Source organism: Haemaphysalis longicornis, unplaced genomic scaffold (genome assembly GCF_048455015.1).
Source record: "Haemaphysalis longicornis isolate Haplotype H1 unplaced genomic scaffold, Haemaphysalis longicornis Haplotype H1 scaffold_1, whole genome shotgun sequence".
Lineage (NCBI taxonomy): Eukaryota > Metazoa > Arthropoda > Arachnida > Ixodida > Ixodidae > Haemaphysalis > Haemaphysalis longicornis.
The window spans coordinates 230,229,615-230,253,905 of NW_027526203.1; the positions used below are offsets into that span (position 1 = coordinate 230,229,615).

At 51.3% G+C, this 24,291-nt stretch overlaps 1 protein-coding gene and 2 pseudogenes across 5 annotated transcripts in view; all 3 read right to left on the bottom strand.

The window, feature by feature from the left end:
- Nucleotides 1-24,291, bottom strand: part of LOC144142586 (mitochondrial amidoxime-reducing component 1-like) — a 140,705-nt gene that overhangs the window by 49,378 nt on the left and 67,036 nt on the right. The window lies entirely within an intron of this gene.
- On the bottom strand, nucleotides 7,751-8,523 carry LOC144174540 (uncharacterized; annotated as a pseudogene).
- Nucleotides 8,702-9,778, bottom strand: LOC144174548 (uncharacterized; annotated as a pseudogene).

Genomic DNA, 24,291 nt, shown 5'->3' on the forward strand with positions numbered 1-24,291 from the left:
ACCTCGCTAGCACTATCGGTCGTGGGAAAACAAGACGTGAGCGCGAATTGCTAGAAGCGTATTTAATAAGAAATAATAAACAGAGTTGCGTTAGTGATCCTTCGGTTGTTATCACGGAAAAGGAATTTGAATTCTTATATTTATAGTTCAGCTCTTCACGTTGTTCAAAAGTGTGCGCGCGCGCAGGTTTTGGCGTATATATGTGATGAGTTTCTGCCGAATAAACCAGTTGTTAGTCCAGCGGTGTTGTGTGTGTGTGCCTCCTCCTCTTGTCATGCGTTCTGCTCGCTGGTTTCCCTTTTCTGAACAGTATGAACCAACTAGCCCAGCAATTCACTCTCTTGAACCATACCGCGTCATCATCAACCTAACCAGCAGTCGTTCGAGCTGACGTTCATAATGTCAACGTTGACGTCTCCCAGTAGTACGAACGGAGCGTTGTTGTACTTGGTTTCGTAGTCTTTCATGGCCTGAGTGACGTATCGTTAAACGACGCCCCGGGGGAGATTCGGAGCCAAGTACATCGTCATGATGACAATTCCGCTCGCAAGTTTGATTGCAGCGTGTTCTCCGTTGTTGTTGGTGTGAAACTGGTTCGGCGGCGGTAAGTGAAGATTCTTCGTGTTCTCTTCTTCCGATGGTCGCACGTATATCGCAACGCCGTCGTTCGGCCGTTCTGTAGATTCCTAGTTGGCAACGGAAACGTACCCTTCGATGCTCGGACTTGCATTCCAAGTTTCAGCGAAGCAAAGCATGTCCGCTTTCGTCAGTACGGGGTTGTGTTCGGTGTCTTTGACGTGGGCATCGAGAGAGCGAATGTTGAGCAAGACCAGGGTGAACTCCTCTACCTTGACGTCTTTGAAAGCCGCAAAGTAGTGCTGGGTCACAGTGACCAGGCGGTGGAGTCCAAGGCGTTTGAATTTGTCAACCATGTTCTTGTGTTCGTTGCTTTCCGTGTGGTAGAACCGGTGGTTGTCCTCGGAGTTGGTTAGGTGGAGGTTTTGTACGTTTGTGCACCGACTGAGTGCAATGTATACAAGTTTCTGCGGGTGGGTTTTGCTGTACTCGTACACGATCGAGGAGTACGTGCCTCCTTGCAATCTGTGCACGGTTATAGTGCTGGCTTGAACCAGAGGGAACTGCCTGCGCCTGCACGCGGCGCCCGTCTTGCGGTCCAGCGTTATGGTGGCTGAGCGAGGTTTGATGGGAATCCACTCGGCACCGATATTGTGCCCGTCCTGTTTCACATTTGAGACCATTCGCGCCGACCGCAGCCGAGTCAGTCTCCCGGTTGCAGGAACGTCAAACTGCAACCACAGCCGCTTCATGCCGCCGTACTCGCTGTCCGCTTCGCGCTGGTAGAGTTTCAGCGTTCCCACCGCACCATTGATCAGTCCGTCCATGACATCGAAGTTGGCAGTGTTCATGTACGGTTTGCCCGGCACGAGCAGTATCTCTCAAGGAAGGTTTGCAAACTCGGTGTGAGACATGCGCGTAACCTTGTCTTTCGCCTTGAGTAGCTCGGCATCGGTTCTGCAGCTTAGGTACGTGTCTTGCGCTGGCAGTTGAACCACGCTTCTTGTTGGGCACCTTGTTGCTGTTGGGCGGCTTGCTGTTCAACGCTGGCAACCAACTTGTTGAGGCGGTCACTTCGTTGTTCGAGATGAAGAGTTGTATTGCTGAGGGCGCTAACTCTAACGTTTTTTTCCGTGGTTACTAATCTACTCTCGAGCAGTTGTACCTCTTCCAGTGGCAAGGGTTTCCCGTCTCCGATTTTTGTGAGCAGCGTGGAGAAGAACGTGTCTTCTTGCCTGACCACCTGAACTAGAGGGAAGTAATCCAGGTAGTGCCACGTGATGGTAGCGGCAAAGAAGCCTGCAGCTTCTCGGCACCGCTTGTACACCTCGTTTGCTCTCACCGGTGGCAACTGGCACAGGTCGGATCCGCAAAGGATCATGTCCAACCCTCCGAACGGTTCGTCCAGTCGTTGAGTGATTTGGCGTAGCCTGACGTCTATGGAGTTGAGGTTGTCCGAGGACATCATGCTGACTTCGTAAATGATGACGTATTTGACTTTGCGAAGCGCCACGCGAAACGTGTTGAGCTCGCACTCGGTCAACCCGGATCCTATCTTCTGACGCGAGAGTTTGAAGGCCGAGTGCACCGTGGTTCCGCTTACTGCAAATGCGGCTTTGCCGGTGGTGGGGCGGATCACGTACGCGTTGTATGGACCCGCATCGTTGTAGCGATTGTAAACATCCATCACCAGCTTGAGTGCGAACGTCTTGCCGCACCCGGCCGGACCTGTGAGGAAGATCCGCAACGGAGGCGAACCGGCAGTCGTTTGTCTGCGAACCGCCAGCAACTCGTGCTGTTCGGTGTTTGTGATGCGCATGAAGGCGTAGAACTGTTCGGTATCCATGATGTCTTGCCGCTTGCGCACGGCTGCACACGGATTCGTTTCGCTGATGACGCGCATCAACTGTTCGCTGGCGATGAGATCGGCATCTTCCTGACTGACGTGAACCGTCACGTTTTCGCGAGGTTGTTGATCTTCGTCTTCGATTTCGGGAGGTCTGTTCTTGTACTTCTGCACAATGTTGAGTTTCCAGACGTTCGTTGACGATTCGCTGAGTTCCGCCAGTGCCTGTTTGGTCTTAGAAACCCGGATTCGTTCCTCCGGAAAGCAATTGGGAATGTAGATGACGTCCACACTCTTCTCAGACATTTCTTGCCTTAGTAGAAACCATGCCCCCTCCTGCGATGACATTTCAACGGCCTTGAGCTTGGTGACGCCCAGCATGCGCAGCAAACCGGCGTAGTCGAGATCGGGATTCTCCTGGATCATTTGCAGTACCGCCTTCTGGAGGTTAGACATGCCGCGATTGGACTTGTTGACGTAGTCTATCACGTACGTTGCACATACGTAATGATCTAGTATGACCTGCAAGTCCATGTTGGAGTCTAGCACCTTGCTGATCCACGGGTTGAAGGCGTTGACGCGCTTCTGAGCAGGTGTCTTCCCATAAAAAACGCGCGGCCGCTTGAACCCGGCCCTGAGAATCTCCATGTACTCCTTGTCAGACTCGACTTTGAAGTGAGCGAGAGAGAGAGGAGAGAGAGAGAACACTTTATTGGCTGAGGAAGCGACCAAGGGGAATTGAAGTCCTTATGTTGGCGACGGGTAAGGGCTTAACGTCCACCCCACCAGGACGTCTTCTCCTTGAGTTAGGTGGGCAAGCTCGTGGTGACCGTAGGCCGATGCCTTTCGGCGACCTCTTCCGCCCTCTTGACCAGGCGTACCTGTAGGTCCGGGTCGGGGCTGCGAAGTGAGGCCTCCCACCTCTCCTCAGAAGGGATTTCGGGGAAAGGGTCCTGGGGGCATGCCCAGATGATGTGGGCCAGGTTGGCATGAGCGCCACATAAGGGGCACGCCGAGGTTGGGTAAAGGCTGGGGTGGATATGCGTCATAACGGCCGGATTGGGGAAGACTCCCGTCTGGAGTTGGCGCCAGACGTGGCTTTGTTCTAATGTCAGGGATTTGTCCGCCCGAGGATAGATCCGGCGGGAGAGGAGGTAGTAGGTGGTAATATCGTGAAAACCGATCAGACGGTCCCGCGCGGACCGGGCTCCGTGGTAAGGATACGGGTTCGGCCCTGCCCGGATAGTAAATCCTCGGGCTAGGTCATGGGCCACCTCGTTTCCCTCGAGCCCAGAATGCGCGGGGGTCCAGATAAGTTGTACTGGGGATTGCGGGGGGTTCCTGAGCGAAATTTTGAGCGCCGTTGGGGATATGCGTCCAGCGGCAAAATTTTGGAGAGCGGTTTTAGAATCTGCAATGATTGTTGCGGGGGTAGGGTTGAGTGAAAGGGCCAGCGCTATCGCCGCCTCTTCAGCCGGTTCTGGGATGGGCGTCCGGACTGTAATGGAATCAATGATGCTGGTTTGGGGGTAATTGCAAACAGCGATTGCGGTGAAAGCCTCATGGTGCCTGTATTCCGCTGCATCTACGTACACTACTAACGGGTCGTTTTTGTATTTCTTGTGCAGGGCGCGGGCTCGTTGTTCCCTCCGATCAGTGTGGTACGTGGGATTCATGTTGCGGGGGAGTGGTTTGGCTGTGATGTTAGCGTGAATATTATGGGGAATAGTTGTTGCATCCTGATATAGGGTGTGGTATCCTATTCCTAGGTTTTGGAGGATGTGCCTTCCTGTGGGACTGCGAGCGAGGCGTTCGTATTGTCCCATCAGGTGCGCTTCGACAAATTCGCTGGCCTTATTGTGAAGGCCTAACCCTTCCAGTCTGGCAGTTGACGTGCCGGGGGGAGGCGTAGCGCCGCCTTGTAGGCGCGTCTAATGAGGACGTCTATTTTGTCCGTTTCTGCCGTTGTAAGCTTAAGGTATGGAATAGAATAAACTATTCGGCTCACGATGAAGGCTTGGAGGAGGCGGACCCTGTCCTGCTCGGTGAGGCCCGAGTGCTTATTGGTGACTCTCTTCAGGAGACTAGTAGTTTGGTTTACATGCCGTTCTATTGTCTTGAGAAAGTTGTTATTCAGTCTGGATGATTGTATCTGAAGCCCAAGGACTTTGAGGGAAGTGACTTCTGGAATCTCTCTCCCTTCGATGTGAACTTTGATGTTGGGTCTGAGTTGTTTTTTGTGGCTCGGGGGAATACATAGTAGTTCAGACTTGACCGGGGAGCATGTCAAGCCCGCTTTCCTCGCCTCCTCCACCACCACTTCTACGCCTCTTTGAAGCGTTTCTTCGATGTCGGCATCGCTTCCCCGGTTCATCCAGAGGGTGATGTCGTCTGCGTAGAGGCTATGGTAAAGGTGGGGAATCTGTGCTAGCTTTAGGGGAATATTTATTATTGCTAGATTGAAAAGTAATGGTGACAGGACGGCTCCTTGTGGAGTGCCTCGACTGCCTAGCGGGATAGTGTTAAAGACGAGGCTGTCTAGATGTATGGCGGCTGTCCGGTTCGACAAGAAGTCCTTAATGTAATTGTAAATTCTTTCGCCCGGATTGACCGATTCTATACCCGACATTATGGCCTCGTGCGCAACGTTGTCAAATGCTTTGGTCAGGTCCAGGGCCAGTATGGCCGCCGTGTCTAGGCCGCTGGGGGGTTTGATGATTTGCTCTGATAATTGTATAAGTACATCTTGGGTTGACAGACCAGTTCTGAAGCCAATCATACTGTGGGGGAATTGTTCAGTGTCATTCATGTATGTTGTGAGACGGGCTAAGATTACGTGCTCCGTGAGTTTTCCTAAGCATGATGTCAGGGAAATGGGGCGGAGGTGTTCGATCGTGAGTGGTTTGTTTGGCTTAGGAATGAGGATAACCTTCGCATGTTTCCATGATTCCGGTATTTGCCCTGTTATCCAACATGTGTTGAGAAAAGCTGTTATTGCGGTGATTGATAGGTCGTCGAGGTTTCTTAGTGCCCTGTTCGAGATCTGGTCAGGACCAGGCGCCGAGTTAGACCTAAGTTTGCGGATAGCCAGTCGGACCTCTGGCTCGGTTATATCTCTATCCAATTCAGGATTAGGATGCCCACTGTACGGGGGCAGCGCGATTTTGGGACCTATTGGGAGGGAGATTTGGGCCGTTAGTTCGTCGTCGGAGCCTGAGTATGAGTAAAGGATTTTAGATATGCGGTGTTTCTGTTCTGTTTTGCTCTGATCTGGATCGAGGAGGTGTCAAAGCAGCTGCCATGTCTTCTTCATTCTAAGGTTTCCTTTCATCTCGTCGCAAATATGGCTCCACTGGTTGCGCGCGAGAGTGATCGCGTGCGTTCCAATCTCCGTTTCCAGTCTGGCCCGTTTCAGCCGCAGTTTCCGGTTGTTCTTGTTTCTACGCCATCGTTTTTGGATCCCTCGGTATGCCTCCCAAAGGTGGTTGAGGCGGGAGTCTACCATATCGGAAGGGATTTCAGGGTCTAGGTCTTTAGTGGCTGCTTTTATGTCTGCAATTAATTGTTGCGTCCATACGTTTATGTCCTTAATGCACTCCGGACTTTCGCGTTCGCCGCCATGTTTGCTGGTGATTTGCCGGAGCGCCCTGAACTCATCCCAGTCGGTCAGAGTTTGCTGTCTGAGGTTTTGTTTGAGTTTTTGATTCGAAGTCATCACAATCTCAATTATTATGTGGTCACTGCCAAGCGTTTGTTCAGTGACCCCCCATCTTAGTCTGTTTACGTGTAGGGAGAGGGTGAGATCCGGGGTAGTGTCGCATTGTGTGCTGTTTCCGATGCGTGTAGGGGTATGCATGCCCGTTTCTAGCGTCAGATGGTGTGTCTGTATTCGTTTCCATAGGTCTCTTCCCTTTGGCTCGCATTTTGGGTATCCCCAGACCGTGTGAGGCGCATTGAAGTCGCCAAGTATGAGCAGAGCGTGCGGGCCCACCTCCTTCCTCGTGAGCGAGAATAGTTGATTGAATCGGTCGGCTTTAGATGTGGGGGCGCTGTAGACGTTCAGTATATAAAGTCTTTGCGCTCCCCTTTTACGTGGGAGGACAGTAATTAGGTCATGGGAAATTGCAATGCTGTCGAATTGGCTCCTATAGGCTGGTATATGTCTCTGTACAAGGACCGCCGTTTTGAGGCCCATCGCACTTTGAAAGGCCTTATAACCGGGTAATTTGACAACTGCATTTGTCTCTTGCAGCGCTATAATTTCTGGGGGAGAGTCTATGCTTTGAAGGTACATCTGTAAATTATGTTTTTTGCGTTTGTATCCTCGGCAATTCCACTGCGAGACCTTAATAGGGTTGTCCTTGCTATTGTTGCTGTAAGCCATTATGTGTTTCGGGTTGAGGAATTCGATTGGGAGCAATACCGAGCCGATTCATTATATCTTGCATGAAGGCATGCAGTTCTGGTCTGTAGAGGTTCATTTCCGATTGGAAGGATTCTATGCTGTTCTGCATGATGTTGATATTTTCGTGCAGGGCACCATTGCTTTTCCCGAGAGCGACTATTTACGTTCTAGTTCTTGTTGTTGAGGGGATTCTTCTACTGGGTTGGGGCTTTGTACGGAGGCTACCGCAATCGCTCGCTTTTTGGGTGACATCCATGCAAGCCAAAGTGCATCGTGTGCGGAGGAGCCCACCTCACGGGATCCACAGCATGCCCGTACCGCTTCAAGCCACGTCGCCCCCTACGCCCGCCGCCAGAAACAACGAGGGGCGGAGAGGCGAAAAGGGGAACTCCACCGGGCACTCAAAACCACCAAGAGTGGCCCGCCCTGCCAGAACGCAGCTCTCCCACGACCCAGACCCCGGTAAGAGGAAGAGCCCCGTCGAGGTCGCAATCGAAGCACAAGTCGAGATCCCCATCGGCCAGCAGCGCCAAAGCCAACGCCACGAGGTGGGCCACCCCCCCGACCACGTCACAGAAAACCGCCGATAATGGAAAATCGGTAAGCTTCGATGGCGGGGCCTCCCACCCCTGCGCCTCGTACCCAATCCCTCAAACCCTTGTCAAAGAACTACTAATTGAGCTAGCTAACATTAGAGCCGAAATGGCTGCCCTTAGGAGAGAAAACAATGACCTCAAGCAAGAACTTCTTAAACACCGCAGTCAAAACGCAGCAAGCTCGCAGACAAATTCCACACACCAAGAATCTACCTCCCCCGCACCCAAAAAGTGAGCGAGAAACTCTTCGAGGGAATCAAACTCTGCCCGTTCTAACGCCTCGTGCATCTCTTCATACCGCTGACGAAGCTTCTTTCGGTATGCCTTCTAGGCTGCGTCTTCGGTTGGAGGGAACGGCACCACGATGAGCGTCTCGTTGCTAGGCATGAAGGGCGCCCCGAACCTGCACTTTGTCCAGCCGCGCTTGTAGCACGTGTGTGTGCGCGCGTGCGTCTGGGTGCGAGGCCTCTTGAGTAGATCCGTGTCCACCGAGAGTAGCGACTCGACAATCTTCCGGGTTTCGGGCATGTCTCGGCACAACTCTTCGTCGGTGGCGTTGTCTAGCCAGTGAATGACTTGAATGTGCGGGCTGCATAGCTGTTGGAACTCGACTCGCTTGAAGAAAACGGTCACAACATAGGGCCTGAACGGGGAGACACGCTTGTCTTTGAAAATGTTGAGGATCACATCAACGATGCGATGCGAGTAGATGGCGCACGCAACCGGGTCGTTGGTGCAGAGCTCCACCTGTTGTAGACTGTTGAGTTCGTGCACTGCTCTCGCAATGCCTTCGGGTCCAACTGGGAGACGTTGCAGCGTTTCGACTAGCCTGTCCCAATTAACTTCTGAAACAGAGAGCGTGAGGAATGCGTGTTGGCATTGTATGGCGACATGGCGAAGAGTTCCTTGCGCCGGTCTTGCCAGTATTGCACCGTGTTTGGAATTCCCCGCATGAAGGCCAGGTCTCGGTTGACAACATCTTCGAGGAACGCGGCTCCGCCCTGTTCGAGTTGGGCGCGAGTGATCTTGCTGGTGATTGAGGTGGTTCGGAACGCCATGGTCTTGTCAGCAACGTTGTGACGCATGATTTTCATGGCCATGTAGAGAACGTGTTTGGGGTAGACTTCGCGCCAATCCGTCCTGCGAATCTAGCTGCTGCTTTTGACGAACGGGGTCGGTCTCGGGCCGGTGATCGTCCGAGGTACGCCCAAGTAGATCTGGGGGGAGGAGAGCTCTCGCCCTCACCCGACGCCAAGTCCAACATAGGCGTGCCTTGCACTATAGACCTTGGTACGCAAGGTGTGCTGCCTCCGTGCATTGCGCCCCGTCATCGTAGATCGTCGTATGGCTCATTGAGGTCAGTGCCATGGCCATTGGCGCGGGGTCTTCGAGGTCGGTGATTTCGGGCGCGGGTTCGATCTCGTCATGGTGGCAAGGCGATTCTTCGTCGCTGAACTGTGAGAGACGGCTCCAGTCAACCTTGATGTTGCAGTATCTGTAGAGTGGTGAGTGCTCCAAGTACTTCAGCCAAGCGTGCACGTTTCGCTTCTTGACTAGGCCGGACTTGTACGAGGATGAGCTTGCGCTTTTTGTGAACCTCGATGACAACGTCGTCAGGTATGCTTCTATGGAGGCACTGCACCATGTCCTGCACGCCTATTGGAACGTTGACTACTTGTCAGTTGATTCCGTACTGGCCGTTGCCAATCGTTAACCGCCTGATACTCATGAACGGGAGACAAGGAGCGATCAGCCGTTCTTCAACGGGGTTCAAGGGGGCAGGTCCTCTGGTTTGGGAGGGTAGCGGTACCCGTGTGTCACGCTCATTACAGGAACGTTGCAGCCGACCAAGGACTCTTTGCAAGTGGAGCGAATCATGTACTCACTGTGACCAATGGTGCAGTCGGGGAAGTGTTCCTGTAGAACTCCAATGGCGTTGGACCTTGACTGTGCGTTGCGGATACTGCCGATTTTGTTCAGCGCGTTATCAAACCACAAGCGGTCACACACCTTGCAGCTGTACCGGAAGTTCCAGTCAAAGAAGTCCCGTTTGAAACGTGCATCGGCACCGCCAGTTTCAGGTAGACTGCGCCTTTGACGTTTCGCCGTAGCTTCCCGCGCTTTGGTTTCCGAGGTTGCTTGTTGCCGTCGTTGATGTTTCGCCGCGGCTTGTCGCGGTTTCGTATTCGGGCAAGCTCGTCATTTTGCCTCCGCTTCCCCCGCTGGCAACTCCGGATCCATTAGCCGTTGTAGTCGCTTTGCCTCCGCTTGCCGCGCTTTTGTATTCGGAGAAGCTTGTTGCCTTCCTAGACGTTGAGCAGCAGCGTGACGCTTCTTACGTTCATTTCCGTCCATAACGGGAAGAGGGTGTGTGATATCAGGAACCAGCTTATATACGCGGTGCACCACGGCGCCATCTCGTGTTTATGCAAAGCGCCATCTAGCGTAGTTCGATGCAGTCACTGTGTATTACAACTGGATCACAACCTGACTACACCGGTTTTTTGCGCATTTTCTCGTTGCTAGGTTATGTTTGTACCTGTGTTCTAGTGTTTTGGGGTGTTCTTGTGCCTTGTAAGGTGGTTTCCGCACAGATTTTCGCTTGATGATGGTGAGTACGCGGATGGACGCGGACGGACATTGGGAGGTCCTAATATACTCTGCACCGTTACAGGAGAGGGTGTAAGCCATTTGACCATTGGGTACTAATTCACGGTCGCAGCCCAGTGGGTAAGACAACTGACAGTAACTCCGTCTGGCCTACCAGACACAGGCTCGAATCCTTCCGGTGCCTGTGTGTTCTTTGCGATAGTAAATGTTATGCGCACGGACGTGGACGGACATTGTGAGGCGCTAAGGTGCTCCGCACCTAAAATGCCTGTGTGTGCAAGATTTCGGCGCACTTTAAAGATCTTCAGGTGGTTAAAATTAATCCGGGGCCCTGCACTACGGCCGCCTCATCGCCTGCGTTCCGTCGGCGCGTTAAACCCTATAATCAATCACTCGAACAAGCTCTATCACTTGCAAGTGCATGCACGTAAGTAGCGGCGCGTGGAGAGTGGTGGGCGGAGTTTGAAAATTTAGTTTTCTTTTCTTTTCACTAACATTAGGAGTATCTTAGCGAAACGCGATGAACTGAATACTGCCATCGTTACATGTGACTCTGACGTCTTAACAGAAACGTCGCTACTTCAAAAACTGATGGGTGTGAATTGCTTGACTGCACAAAGCACTTCAATGTGTATCGCCAGGATAGAGGTGAATGATGCGGCGGTGGTATACTTGTTGCTGTTGCAGATCATATTTTTTTGTCTTTGGTGCCGGTCATAACCAATTATGAGATTATATTTGTTGAAACTTGGGAATGTTATAAAAAAAGTAGCGTCTTCCACTCTCTGAAGAGGGATGACCTGCAAAGCAGGACGCGTCCACGGAGTGCACGAAACAAAACACGTTTATTGTAATGTGCGATGGAGCATATTTTCTAGACAATTAGCAGAATGAATCCCTTACGGATTCAAGCTTTGTTCTTGCCGATAAACACGGAACTGCCTGTGTCCCACCCGCGTCTTAAACATCTTACTGTTTCTGTAAGGCCGGGTTCAGAGTGTTTCCGCAACTGCGGTAATAACTTTAAAGAATGACGTCATTTCACGTCTGAGCCAACCGAACTGCGTGACTTGGCATTTTTTGCGTCCATAGATCATGACACGAGGTTTGTGTCGGTAATCTGAACATAGAATAACACACAAACCCAATCCGCTCTACCACTAAGGACTCCGGACAGGTCCCATTGGGCTGTTTAACGCCCGCGTTTAATCCTCGCACCAGCACAACGGACATGTGATCCATCAGCACAGGCATGAAACCTATAGCTGCGCGTTCACGTCTCGCGTCCTCCCTCCCACTATTCGCCACTACAAACCTGCGCATGCATAAACCGGCAACCGGTCATGTGCGGTGCTTACACGTGACAGACGCCGTCGAAAATATATCTTGAATGCATGCCCTCAGAAGAAGTGATATTGAATCACGCCAGCGTTCCAAGCGGGCAATTCGGGAGGGATTCACCGCTACTCCACGAGCTTAACTTGATGCGGTAACGGCGGTGTCAGCAGCTTTCCGTTGTTTTTGCCCCCATTCCCGCTTGTGTTCGGGCTAGCGCTTCGATTCTTGCTCTTCCTCCAAACGAATGGCATGCATCCGTCCCATAGCGATATAAAAACTAGAAGCCCTTGAGCTTTATTTTCGCTTACAAACATGTCGCTGTCCGTTTTCCTTCCCCGTCATATTCATCTTACTGTGTGTGTAAGATGTCTGTGTAACACATCAACCCACACCCGAACCACTCGATTCAGGAGGACAGCCGACTAACCGCATTGAGCCGTATAATTTCGACATCAAATACCAGCACAACCAGCATTTTTCGGTAGTGCAATGAAACCTAGCTGTGCGTGCACGTCGCCCTTTTTCTACCCGCAAACCGTGCACGCATAAACTGGCAACCGGTGATTTTGGAAACATAGGTGTGAAAGACACCGGCAAAAATGCGCTCGGGAGGCTTTCCAAGCTGAAAAAGAAATACGGGCTCGAGCCGGCGTTCCAACTGGGGACGTTTCTCTTCTACCGGGAGGGATTCGCAGCTACTTGGCGAAATGAATTTAACTGGAACCGGTGACGGCCAGTTTCGGTCGTTTTAGGGAGGCAGCCATTTAGCAGCCGTTACCTGGGCTTCGCGGGAGCGGCGTCTGTTTATGTCCGCGTAACCGAGTGAGCGAACGCAAAAGCGAAGAAAAAAAGAAATTGGAGAGGAGCGGCTAGTGAAGGGTGAAGTGGACTACGACACGTACGACTACGGCGCCATCTCTCTCACTGCCTTTCCCTCACACATGTTTCATGTGTCGCCACCAAGGAGCGGCCTCCCACTGACACTTTCGCCAGACGCTGTTCCATTCTCCGCTAATCCAAACCACGTAACGTTTGTGCGGGAGGTTCAAATACGATATGCAACAACATGCTTGCTGCTCCCTTGAGAGGCGCTAATCTGAACCACGTGACATTTGCGCGGGAGGTTCAAACACGATTTGCAACATGCTGGCCGGCGGCGGTGGTGCACTGCGAGGTAGCAGCAAAGGAGCGCACGCCGCCATACGTTCGCTGATCACGCGAAAAGTTCCTGAGACGCAGCAGAAATGCGCCGTAACCGAAAAGACTGCAGCTGCGCTGCGCACAAACTTTATATTAGGGAGTGTAGTAATCGTCAGTGCATTTTTTACGCCCTCCGTGCTTCTGTTCATTTTTCGCAATCATCTGATAACCGCATACCGCCGTTAGCTGCCGACTGCGCAACTTGCACAAAGGGGCATCGGTGGAGGCGAGGGGGAAAATAGTTGTGAAAGAGGTGTCAGCGGTAGTGAGGAAGAGCCACGGAGTAAATGAGTAAATCGATGACACTGGAATGAAAACTGAAGGGGGGGGGGGGGGCTGGTTAGACATATACTGCTTTGCAGTAAAAGATTTTTGGGGGCATCTGCTATCATCCACCGTCATGCGATCCCAGCTTTGTCGATAGCCTTCACGATGCTGATAACACGGTTATGGAACGTTTTCCTAATGTAACAGTGGTGAGCTCGCTCAGGGTGAACACGGGAGCGCGTGGCCGCCGGTACAGCAGCCCACCGTGTGATGCGCGAAACAGCACGCATATGCTGTGTGTGTCGAGCGAGGCTATGCTTTCAGCGCACGCATCGCGTCATCGGAGCGTCTGAACGCCGTCTGCTAACTTTATCTTGCTTGTGGTCGAGCAATCGGCCGCTGTACAAATAACTGGAATTTGCAACAAAAATGTTTCTGAGGGAGCGGTTATTCCTTATTGGCTTGATGCAATGCAATCGGTTCGGCACAACGCAACTCGCCAGCTTGCTTCAAGCAGACTCGATAAAAAGATGACGCTAATTTTAACAGCTCTTTGTTGTCTATAAGTGATTGCCACAAAAACCGAAGAAACGCATAATCACAATGTTTATCAGAAATAAATTCAGGGCTTAAAGTGAGCTCGGGCACTCCAACCTCGATTCAGTTTACGGTGGAAAAGCACCTTTGTTATGTTTATTTGGCATGTTCATACAGAGGTCGAGGATTACAGGTTCAAAGCAACACGCCATTAGCAGATTAGACGCTCCGATGACGCGATGCGCGCGCAGCAAGCAAATTCTGGCTCGACACGCACAGCGCATGCGTGATGCTTCGTGCAGCCCACGGAAGGCTGCTCTGATAGTACCGGCGGCCACGCGCTCCCTTGTTCACCCTAAGCGATCTCAGCACTGTACTAGTGCTTTTAGCTGGAGATTTTAACTACGCAAATATAGTTTCGTCAAGTAATGTGCCGAATTTCAGTTCGTTTTCTTCCAAAGTAGTACTTATTGTTGAGCTTTTGTTCTGATTTTAATTTTAAGCTATTTGTTACCCAACCAAATCACATTAAATCTTCTACATCGAGTGTTTTGGATCTTGTGTACACCACAGTGCCTGACCTGTTCACGTCTCTGCTTTGTTTCCCTCAACTAAGTGATCATGTTTTGCTCCATATCGTCATAGATGTTTGCGTTCCTCGTAATGATAATTATACTAAGCGCGTTAGAGATTTTGCTGCTGCTGATTTTGATGCCATCAATAGAGAACTTTGTTTATTTCTGGACAGCTATCTATATGAATTCGAGGAGCATTCATTTAACTCGAACTGGAATTTGCTTAAAGAAAAAGTGACGCACATTACTGAAACGTTCGTTTCCCTGAGGCTAGTCACCACCAACAAGCACGCTCCCTGGTATAGCCAATTTTTGAAAAGGCTGAATAATAAAAAAAGCTGTTTCTATCTGCTAAAGTTGCTAACTAAAAGGTCAGACGGGATTCTTACTACATTGCTAATGGTGAATACAGAAGGGCCACAAAAGCCGCAAAGGATACGTATTTTAACCACACACTCCCCAATATGCTAGCTAACAACCCGAGGCAATTTTTGAGGGTAGTGAATGAAAGATGCAGTCACGAAGTCAGCAGTATCGGGTTTCGTCAACACAGGAACAAATCCCGCTTATCAAGCCAGTGACTACCGCCCGAGGGAAGCAATTCATTTCGACACATAAGACATTCAAAAAATAATAGAAAACTCTAACGTCTCATCTTCTGCCGGAATCGACAACATTACTTCCAAGTTTATAATGAACACTAAAATCTACAGCTCCATAATCACAACAAAAATATTTTAGCAATCTCTTGAAGTAGGCTGTCTTCCGGATGATGGGAGTGTAGCAAGAATTATTCGATTCTTTAAGTCAGGTGGTAAATTTTGTCCAGAAAATTATGGACCAGTATCAATGACTTTCATACCATGCAAAATAATTGAATATGTCATTTACTCCCAGGTTGTGAAATTTTGAGATGGTAATTTTTTCTTTACCGAATCACAGCATGGGTTTCCTTAAAAAACTTCCTGCAAAACGCAACTACTATGTTTTACTCACGATTTGCATTCCATTCTTGACCAGGGCGCACCCATTGACTTTCTTTTCAGTTTTCTAAAAATCTTTCGACAAAGTATGGCATGATTTAGTCATTTTGAAATCAAGGAGCCTCATGATAACGTCCTCGCGTGGCTGATTTTCTTTTCTCAGTAACCGTTCCCAGTTCGTAACTGTTAACCTTGGCTCGCCAAGGGTTCCGGTTAGCTCTGGGATCCCACAGGGCTCCGCGTTGGGACCATTACTCTTTCTGGTCTATATTAAATGCGAATGCATTTATTAGCCGGGGGTTGTCTTGCTCCCTTGGCCGGCGTGCGCCTGCATTCCTCCAGCGCGAGCGCACGTGAGCGCGCGCCTCGTAGTTCTGCCTTCGTCGTCGTCGTCGTCGTGCCGGGGGTTGTCTTGCTCCGTTGGCCGGCGTGCGCCTGCATTCCTCCAGCGCGAGCGCACGTGAGCGCGCGCCTCGTAGTTCTGCCTTCGTCGTCGTCGTCGTCGTAAATGCGAATGCATTTCTTAGTCGGGGGTTGTCGTGCTCCGTCGGCGTGCGCCCCCAGGTGTTATCTCTCCGCGCTCCTCCTCGCCCCTAGCAACAACTGTGGCGCGCCTAGCAACCGGAGCAGGTGGTAGCTCGGGCGGGAGTAGCGGAAGGCAAGGGGAGAGGACACGCCCGAGGGAACTTGATATCACACGCCGTTGCCACGTCTCCCGTTCGAGACACGCTTCCGTACAAGGACTTGTACACCCTTGCCTGCACCGGAGACGGAGTCTTTGTGGTGACCGTGTGCCTCGCGCCCACCTCGCTCGAGACGCCGTTGCCGCGCAGCTGGACGCGGCTATGGAAAGTGTGCGCGTGCGCTCCAAACCCTCTGACCCCATAGTCTTGGTTGGCGACTTCAACGTTGACGTGCGCAAGAAGAGTGGCGAGTGGCTGGTCGAGTACATGCAGACCAGGCACTCTATGCATTGTCTCTCTGCCGGCTTCGACACGTGCCCCACTACCATTCACGGGAGTTGCATTGATCTGGTCTTTACGCGAAACTGTGACGCGCGTATGCTTCTCAAAGACCCTTTGACCGTGCACTTTAGCGATCACAAGGCAGTGATTGTGGCCGTCAGGTACAACGATAACACAAACAGGTGCTGATGAATAAATGATTACGTTCACACTCTCGTCATTAATTACGCCATTACTCGCAACACACTCATCGGTGCACCCAATGCATTCGCATTTCTGCACGATTCCCTTCGGGGAGGTGCGGGGAAATTTTTTAACGAATTGCCTCTAAACATTACTTCATCAGTGAGTCTCTTCGCGTATGACTACGTAATTGTTTGGGCAATTAATGATCGTTTAGACGTACTTGAATTACAGGCTGATATTGATCGGATTCAGGAATGGTGTGACATTTGGGGTAGGTCGTTAAACATTAACAAATGCAAATACATGCATATCAGCCATTACAGCACTAGCACCAGCGCCTACCACATTAATAGCGTTCTTCTGCAAGCAGTATATTCCTATAAGTATCTAGGCATACACGTAACTTCTACGTATACCTTAGATGGTGTGGAAGAACGTCTAGGGAGGCAAGGGAGGAGGCCAGCGTCGATAGAAAAGCAAATATATTTACAGTATGTACAGGGAACCGCGCCTTAAGCAGCCATCTTGGTCGGTCGGTCGGTTGGTCGGTCAGTCGGTCCCTTGAAGAAGGTGCCTGTAATGATTAGGCTGTGACCCGGTTTATTTTAGAGAGAAAAATAGAATGAAGTAAAAGAAAAAGATTGAGACAAGAAAAAGAAATCTTCGGATATCACATAATATTCAGGAAAAAAATCACGAATGAAGAAATAGCTGTCTAACCGGTCATCCGGCCTGTCGCCGCAACAAGGGAGTGAAAAGCGAGCACATCTCTGTAGCAAACTCCTAGGACGGAAGCAGCCTCTCCTAGTCGTCTTCTTCTGCGTGTCTGTTGAACTCTGATGCTGCTTCTACTTGGTCGTTCCTCAAAAGTTCCAACAGATGGAGTATATTACATTGAATATACTACAGCTCAAGCGAACAGCATGTTAGGCAACCATTGAAGAAGTTGTAATGAGGCGTCCATTTCATTGAAATATACAGCATCTGTTTGGGATCCTGGTCATGAATCGCTTATCTAAGAATTAGAAAGAGTACATAATCGGGCATCGCGTTCCATTATTTCTGATTACCATGGCACCTAGAGGGTAAAGATAACTACAAACAACACTAGTATCACCAGACTGTCTCTTCACAGGAAAGCGTTTCGGCTGTGTCAATTTCATGAAATTTACTACCACAACGCGTTACTCAGAAATAGATTAATCTCCCCACCAACTTCTGCATTCATTCCCATTGATCATCGTCACCAATTAGGGATCCCATCAGCGCACAAGAAGTGTTTTTAGGACTCATTTGTGCCAAATACTTCTTTATCGTCTTCCTCACGACATTGTTCATATACATTGTGCTGTTTTATTTAGAGTTGCCGTCCTTAATTTTATTTGTAAGTAGCCATTATTTCAACGCTGTATCAGGCGACGTTACTTGATTTCAATTTTTCTGTTGCTGTATTGTTGGTAGGCTGTAGGTTTGGGCGAGTTGGTAATCCATACAGCAGGCAGCTCTGCGCTCAACAATGGAACGCCATCTGCAATGAAGCGGACGGGCAGTTACACGCTGACCGAACGTGGAAGCTGCTCAGGCACCTGATGGACGAATCCAAGAGCAAAGACTACCAACAGCACAGACTCTCACAGATTGTCTACGCTACCACCAAGCAACTCGGAGAAGAGGAGATGTGTAAACGCTTTAACGAGCGTTACCTCCCCAGCACCCCGAGCGAAACGCACATAGACTACCAGGGACCGCCCAACCCCCTGCTCGACAAGGATATTGAAGAGTGGGAGGTTCGCAAGGCGGCCCAAGACCTCAACTGCAAGTCCGCAGCCGGCCCTGACCAAATCACCAATAAGGCCCTGCGAAATCTAAATGACGAGGCCATAACGGCCCTCACCAACTACTACAACAAGTGCTGGCGCGCCGGAACACTACCCAAGCAGTGGAAGGCAGCCAGAACAATCCTAATACCAAAGCCGAACAAGCCACCCGGCATTGAGAATCTGAGGCCCATCTCCCTCACTTCGTGTGCGGGAAAGGTATTGGAACATGTCCTAAACAACAGGTGGCAAAGATTCCTAGAAGACTGGAACATGTACCCGCACACGATGCTAGGGTTTCGAGAGAAGCTCAGCACGCAAGACGCCATGCTGCTAATCCAGCACGAAGCCATGGACACCACCACAGTCAACACCGGGGACCTACAACTACATCAGGGACTTTCTGTGACACCGCACGGTGATGCTACAGATTGGAAACCTACAATTGGAAGAGCGGAAGCAGGGCAGCATGGGCACTCTGCAAGGCGCAGTGATCTCGCTATTTCTCTTCAACCTGGTGATGATTGGAGTCGCCGAACGCCTGAACCAGCTCCCTCAAGTCAAGTACACCATCTATGCGGACGACATTACCCTCTGGGTCCCCGGGGGTAGTGACGGCCACATTGAATCCACACTACAAGAGGAAATCGACAACATCGAAGACTGCCTGAAAGACACGGGACTACGATGCTCTCCGCAGAAATCGGAGTTGCTGATACTACCACCGCCCGGGCGCCTCCGCAAGCGAGCAGCGGAGGACGCCAAAAAGATCACGCTGCTCACGGGGGACGGCACAGTCATACCCCACGTGCAAAGCATCAGAGTGCTCGGCATGCACATCGAAGCCAGCCGCAGCAATACAACCGCAATCGACCGCATGGTCACCAAGATGGGGATCGCAACGCGTCTCATCAAACGAATATCTACGCGCAGACAGGGAATGCGAGAAGCTAACCTGCTGCGCCTCTTGCAATCATTTGTCATGAGCCACGTTACATACGTTGGTGCGTTCCACTACTGGAAACAACAGGAGAAGGATAGGATCAATGCGGCCATTCGCAAATCCTACAAGGCAGCGCTGGGGTTGCTCAACAGCACGAGTAACCAGGCCCTTGCCGAACTGGGGGTACACAACACCCTGGACGAGGTGAGTGAAGCCCAGCGGGTCTCCCAGCTCGAACGCCTCGGTTCCACCAAAACCGGCAGGGCCATCCTCCAGAGGTTGGGCATCAACCCACCTGAAGTTGACCAACATCAAGATAGGATCGTTCCCATAGAGGACGACATCATTCGCAAGATCAAGGTGCTCCCCTTGCCACGGAACGTCCACCCGGACAGGAACGCGGAGAGGAGAGCGGCGCGAGCCCGAGCGCTCGCCGAGGCACACAACAGGGACGAGGGGGCAGTATACGTGGATGCAGCCAAGCACCGAGACCGCCCCAACACATATGTGGTGGTGGTCGTACGAGCCACCACCGGGGAACTACTGAACGCCTGCAGCATCAAGGCCCGAACGGCCGCGCAGGCAGAGGAGGCTGCCATAGCCCTAGCGCTAGCGAGCAGCCCCACAATCACCACGGTGCTCAGCGACTCGAGGACCGCAGTAGCAAGCTACGCCAGGAACGCCGTGTGCGGGACTGCAGCGAGCCTGCTCCCCGAGCGCAAGGAGACTACAACGCACATCCGCTGGTTTCCCGCACACGTGGGGGGCATTGCGGGTGGCACCCTCAACCGCAACGAGGAGGCGGACGCCATCGCACGCGAGCTCGCGCTCCGTGCGGTGCCCCCCTGCCCATCGTCTGCGGCGGAGATCATGGAGCCCCTGACCAACTACGGGGACATCCTTCACTGGCATCGTGCGGGAAGACGCGCCCTGCCTCCACCTCACCCGAGGCTCAAGAGGGGTGAAGCCGTCCTCCTCCGTCAACTAGACTGGATCCGTGCTGACTCCAGCGCTCGCGCGCCACGTGTGCCCTGGAACTTACGAAAGTGCAGTGTGCAGTGTGTGCGCGTTGGTGACTGCACACCTGGCCCACATCATGTGGGGATGTGAAAGACACAGTGCAGTGGGGAGCCCAAAAGAGCTACCACCGGACATTATAGGACTCGTGAGCTCGCCCGAATACGAGCGGAAACTGCTGGCAGTCCAGTGGCTCGAGGCTGCTCTGGCCCGGCAAAGGCGAAAAGGAGACCCTCCTTCGGGAGGGGACTCGCCGAGTAGCCTGAACCGGTGCCCAGGCATAGCTTCGGGGTCTGCTTAGTACATAGACAGGGGGTGGCGAAGCCCTGCGTGGCCTGACCCGCCTCCCCGCCGGAAATTTTCAATAAATGTCATTTTCTCTCTCTCTCAATTGCGCAAAGGGAACGAAGACTGAACCAAGACAACCATCTACGCTATATGTCGCTCTGTGTCGTCGCTCTGTGATGGCGCTCTGTGTCGTGTCGTCTCGCTTCAGTTTTCGTTACCTTTTTTTTGCGCAATTTAAGTACAGGCTGTATTTTTACTTGTATGTATGTAGCACGTGTCTGTACCCACTCCCCTCTGTAATGCCCTCGGGCCTTCAGGGTAATTGAATAAATAAAAATAGACCAGCCGGATGTGCCGACCCACTCTCGCTGTCGTCGGTGCATCTACTCTTGGATTGCGCTGGCATGAAGTTTTGCGCAGTTTGGCCATCGCTCCCGTGCTCCGTTTAACTTTCGGACCGCCTTTACTCGAACCACTTTTGTATACAATGCAATGGCGTCGAAGTCAAACAAAGGCTTAATTCTCGGCAACGAAGAGCTAAAGATCTTGGCTTTTGTGGGCCATGTTGCGTTTGTATGCTCGTCGAGAGAGCAGGGGAAAGAGGTGTCGTGCTTGCTGAATCATTCTGTCGCTTCTAGCGTGCTCAGCTCAATCTTTCGAAGTCAGATGGAGCATGGCTAGGCGAATGGCTCAGCAAACCACAACAGCTCTACGGAGTTAGATGGAGGGAAGACCTGCTCAATGACAGTCATTGCCCCTGGTTGGCAAGCGTGTCTGGCAGCCGCTGGAAGCAAAGTGGAGCACTGGAGAGTGCGACAGCTCGCCTTTTTCTCAAGCGCACATGTCTGCAATGCCGTGGTATGTACGGTTACCTTTTACACAACACGAGTGTCAACCATCGACTCAAGCTCACTTGACAAGCTTCACAGGACGTTCGCGAAATTTCTCTGACGTCCACATACAAGCTTGTGCGCCGCACCAACATTATCTTGAGTGCGGAAAGTGGTAGGGCGGGGAGGGGGGCTTGTTAACGTGGAGAGCTCAAGATGAAAGTACAGCGATTTATGTTTTGCCACGATCATCGTGACGGTTTCCTCCAGGCGGTTCTCCAAAATGTGCCCGCCTTACACCTGGCCCCTTGGCTCGCAACAACAGCAGAGCCCGTGCAACGGGCTTTTACAGAGAAATGGCGAGGGTGGTGGCTGTCTTCAGGGACTGTACTCTTGGGACTGCCTGCGCGCAGCGAAACCGAGGAAGCTGTACTGGGCCTTGGTGGAGAAGATGTTCACACCCCCCATGTACCGCTCACCCCCCTTTAGGTCACCTGAAAAGCGACGTCCTATGTGCGGAAGCGCCTCATTCCGACCGGTTAGAAGGATATTTTCCTTCCGTTTGCACTCAGGGGTCCGAGTCCCACCAACTAAGGCAAGGCAGGAGGAACGGGGTTTCTTCCTTCCTAGAGGGACCAACTGTCTTCTGTGCGGAAGGCGGGAGACATCCGACCATGATTTTCTGGAGTGCAACACGGCGTTGTATTTCTGGGACGAGCTGCAGGGTTCCTTTCGTGCGCACTGGCAGCTCACCTGGATGAACTTGAGGCTCTTGAGTGCGGCCTCGGAGTCCCACACCTCCGTGACTGCGTCCACGTCATACGTCTCCACTCACTATGGAGCAACACAGTTCATGTTGACTGTGCTGAACGCCCACTGCCGGCGTGGAGCCATTTTGTGCAGAAGACGCAGTGAGCAGTGGCCACCCTTGACGTGCCTGTTTCAGACTCTGAGCTTCGTGGTGCGCTGGCGCAGGGCTCGCGAGCTCTCGTAAAGTTGATGGTAAAGCAGCAGAGGAGATGGGACTCAATTTAAGAGCTTGAAACTGGGAAGCACTGTAGTCCCCTTCTGCCCACCAACGACCGTTCTCCAGAGCCTCCACCCCATCCCTTTGGCCCCATCTCGTTCCCTTAGAGCTGGTCACAAATGACACCGGCGCCCGTTTGACATGTTTTCTAGTATAAACCTCGCCAGCACTGTGCGGATTGGCTAGTGTTACCCCTCGACTGGTTTTCACTTTCTTGACATAACATGCTGACTCTTGGTTCGCATAATTCTCCAACGTGTGTATTTGTTTATGCGCGTAAAGTTATTTTGTCCTGTGAAACATCTGTGTGGTTCTGTATCTATATTTATAAATAAAGTTTACAAAATTGTGATGATGGTGCAGTCGGATAGACGTCGGCTTGATAAAGCGACGGACCCATCACGATAAGCATTTTATCTTGTTTCATCATCATCATCATGGTGTGCGCTCCCATTGTGTAAAGTTGGCTTTTTTGCAGTGCATTTGGTTACGACACCGCCATCAGTGACACCGAAAAAGCGTCGCTTTAAAAGCTAATTTATCTGTTTTTTTTTGTTTGTTTCAGTGGACCCAGTTCAATACAGACAAAGCGCCTTTACTCTTCTGAAACTCAAGCAGCGCTGCAGCAAATAGCGTTTGGCGTAGTGAAATCAAGAAAAGAAGATGCACATTTTCACACCATGCACAATCAAGAAAAGCGAGTTTTTCTTTAATGAGGAATAGTTTAAACGAGGATATGACATTTTAAATCAATCGTATACGAAGGATATTTAAATCAATTGTTCAACTGTGTAGGCTGTAGAGGGTAGCCTGGTTATGCCGCTGTTCACATACATAGTTTTCCCGAAAACATCGATCGAGGCTATTATGAACGGTTTGTTATGCACTCCGGCAAGGTATGTACGTCGATTTGATTCACTATTTAATGTGAGTAATAACGCCATAGTTATCGTCCAGGGGTCATGGTAACAGACGTAAGATGTTAGCTTGTCCCGAATTTTGAATCACTTTCCTACATGAATGGTGCTCCGAACATGCATAAATTAAACCCGCTGTAAACTCGGACGCTCCGAGATTGCATTGAGCTGCAGTAGATTGGGTGGTACCCTCTAAGGCAACGCGTTTTTCAGCTTTACCGCAACGCACTCGAGTGACCAGTCCATGCCATCACTACAGCAAATGCGGCAAATAACGGCAACGCGCATCCCATTTTGATTAAAAAATGTGGCATGTGCATTGGCAGTGCGCAATGCAGAACGCCGGTCTTGCACTGCATGATGCCACTGCACAGATTGCATTTTCGAGTCAAATTGAATACTCGACTTCGTCATTAGCCGAATTTTCATTATTGGCTGGAAGGATTCGTCAATATAGCGCATTGTGGTGAAACTGATTCATTGGGTTGCTTAAAGTGCAGAGCAGGGGGAGGTCGACGTTACTTTTCGAGAGCGGTAGGGCTTCGTTCTTCACCGGAGATTCCTTGCACGTAGCGCTGATGATAAAGCCCGCAGGTGTGTAGTTTGGAAATTCGGTATCGAGGAGCAGGTTCGTATACGAGTATGATGCGGCACAAGGCACTTTGAGGCCACAGGTGATCACAAGAACTCCACCGAAATTTAAGTTCTCTTATAATTTGCTTGTCGAATTACCGTTCTATCCAGAGCACACGGAGGTACGGAACAGGCTACGTGATCCTGATCACGATATAGGCTTGATTCAAAAGTATCCTCTCCTTTTCTCGTAAGCCGCTACTGAAATTGAAAAACAAATCAATTGTGTCATTGGAAAAGCTTACAACTCGGCGCTGCAACTGTCCATGCACACGTCAAGTGCCAGATTCGAACATCTAAGGGTGCGCAACACGGCAGATGGACTAATAGAAGAGCAGCTTTCTGCTCAAGTAACACGTCTAGCGACAGCCCCTGCAGGATTACACAGTCCTGACAGACTTGGCCTTAATAACGGGGCAGGATTAGACCGGAAAGTCCCCATTCCGCATGCCACCCACGCTCAACTCGTATAGTTCGAACCCCGCAATATGCATGCAAGATATAACGCGGGCCGAAGAACACAGAGGGCACGAACGCAGGAAAGGCGCCTTCCAATCCGCCCAAATATCCACTACGTGGACGCTGCTGAATACCGCCACCATGACGCATGCGCTATAGCCGTGATCAACAGGCCCGACACCCCCCCATCACCTCCCTCCGAACGGTGAACACCCCTCATCCCGGAGAGGCGGGCGAGCGGCAATAGCGCTGGCGCTGTCACACAGGCCGGCCCCC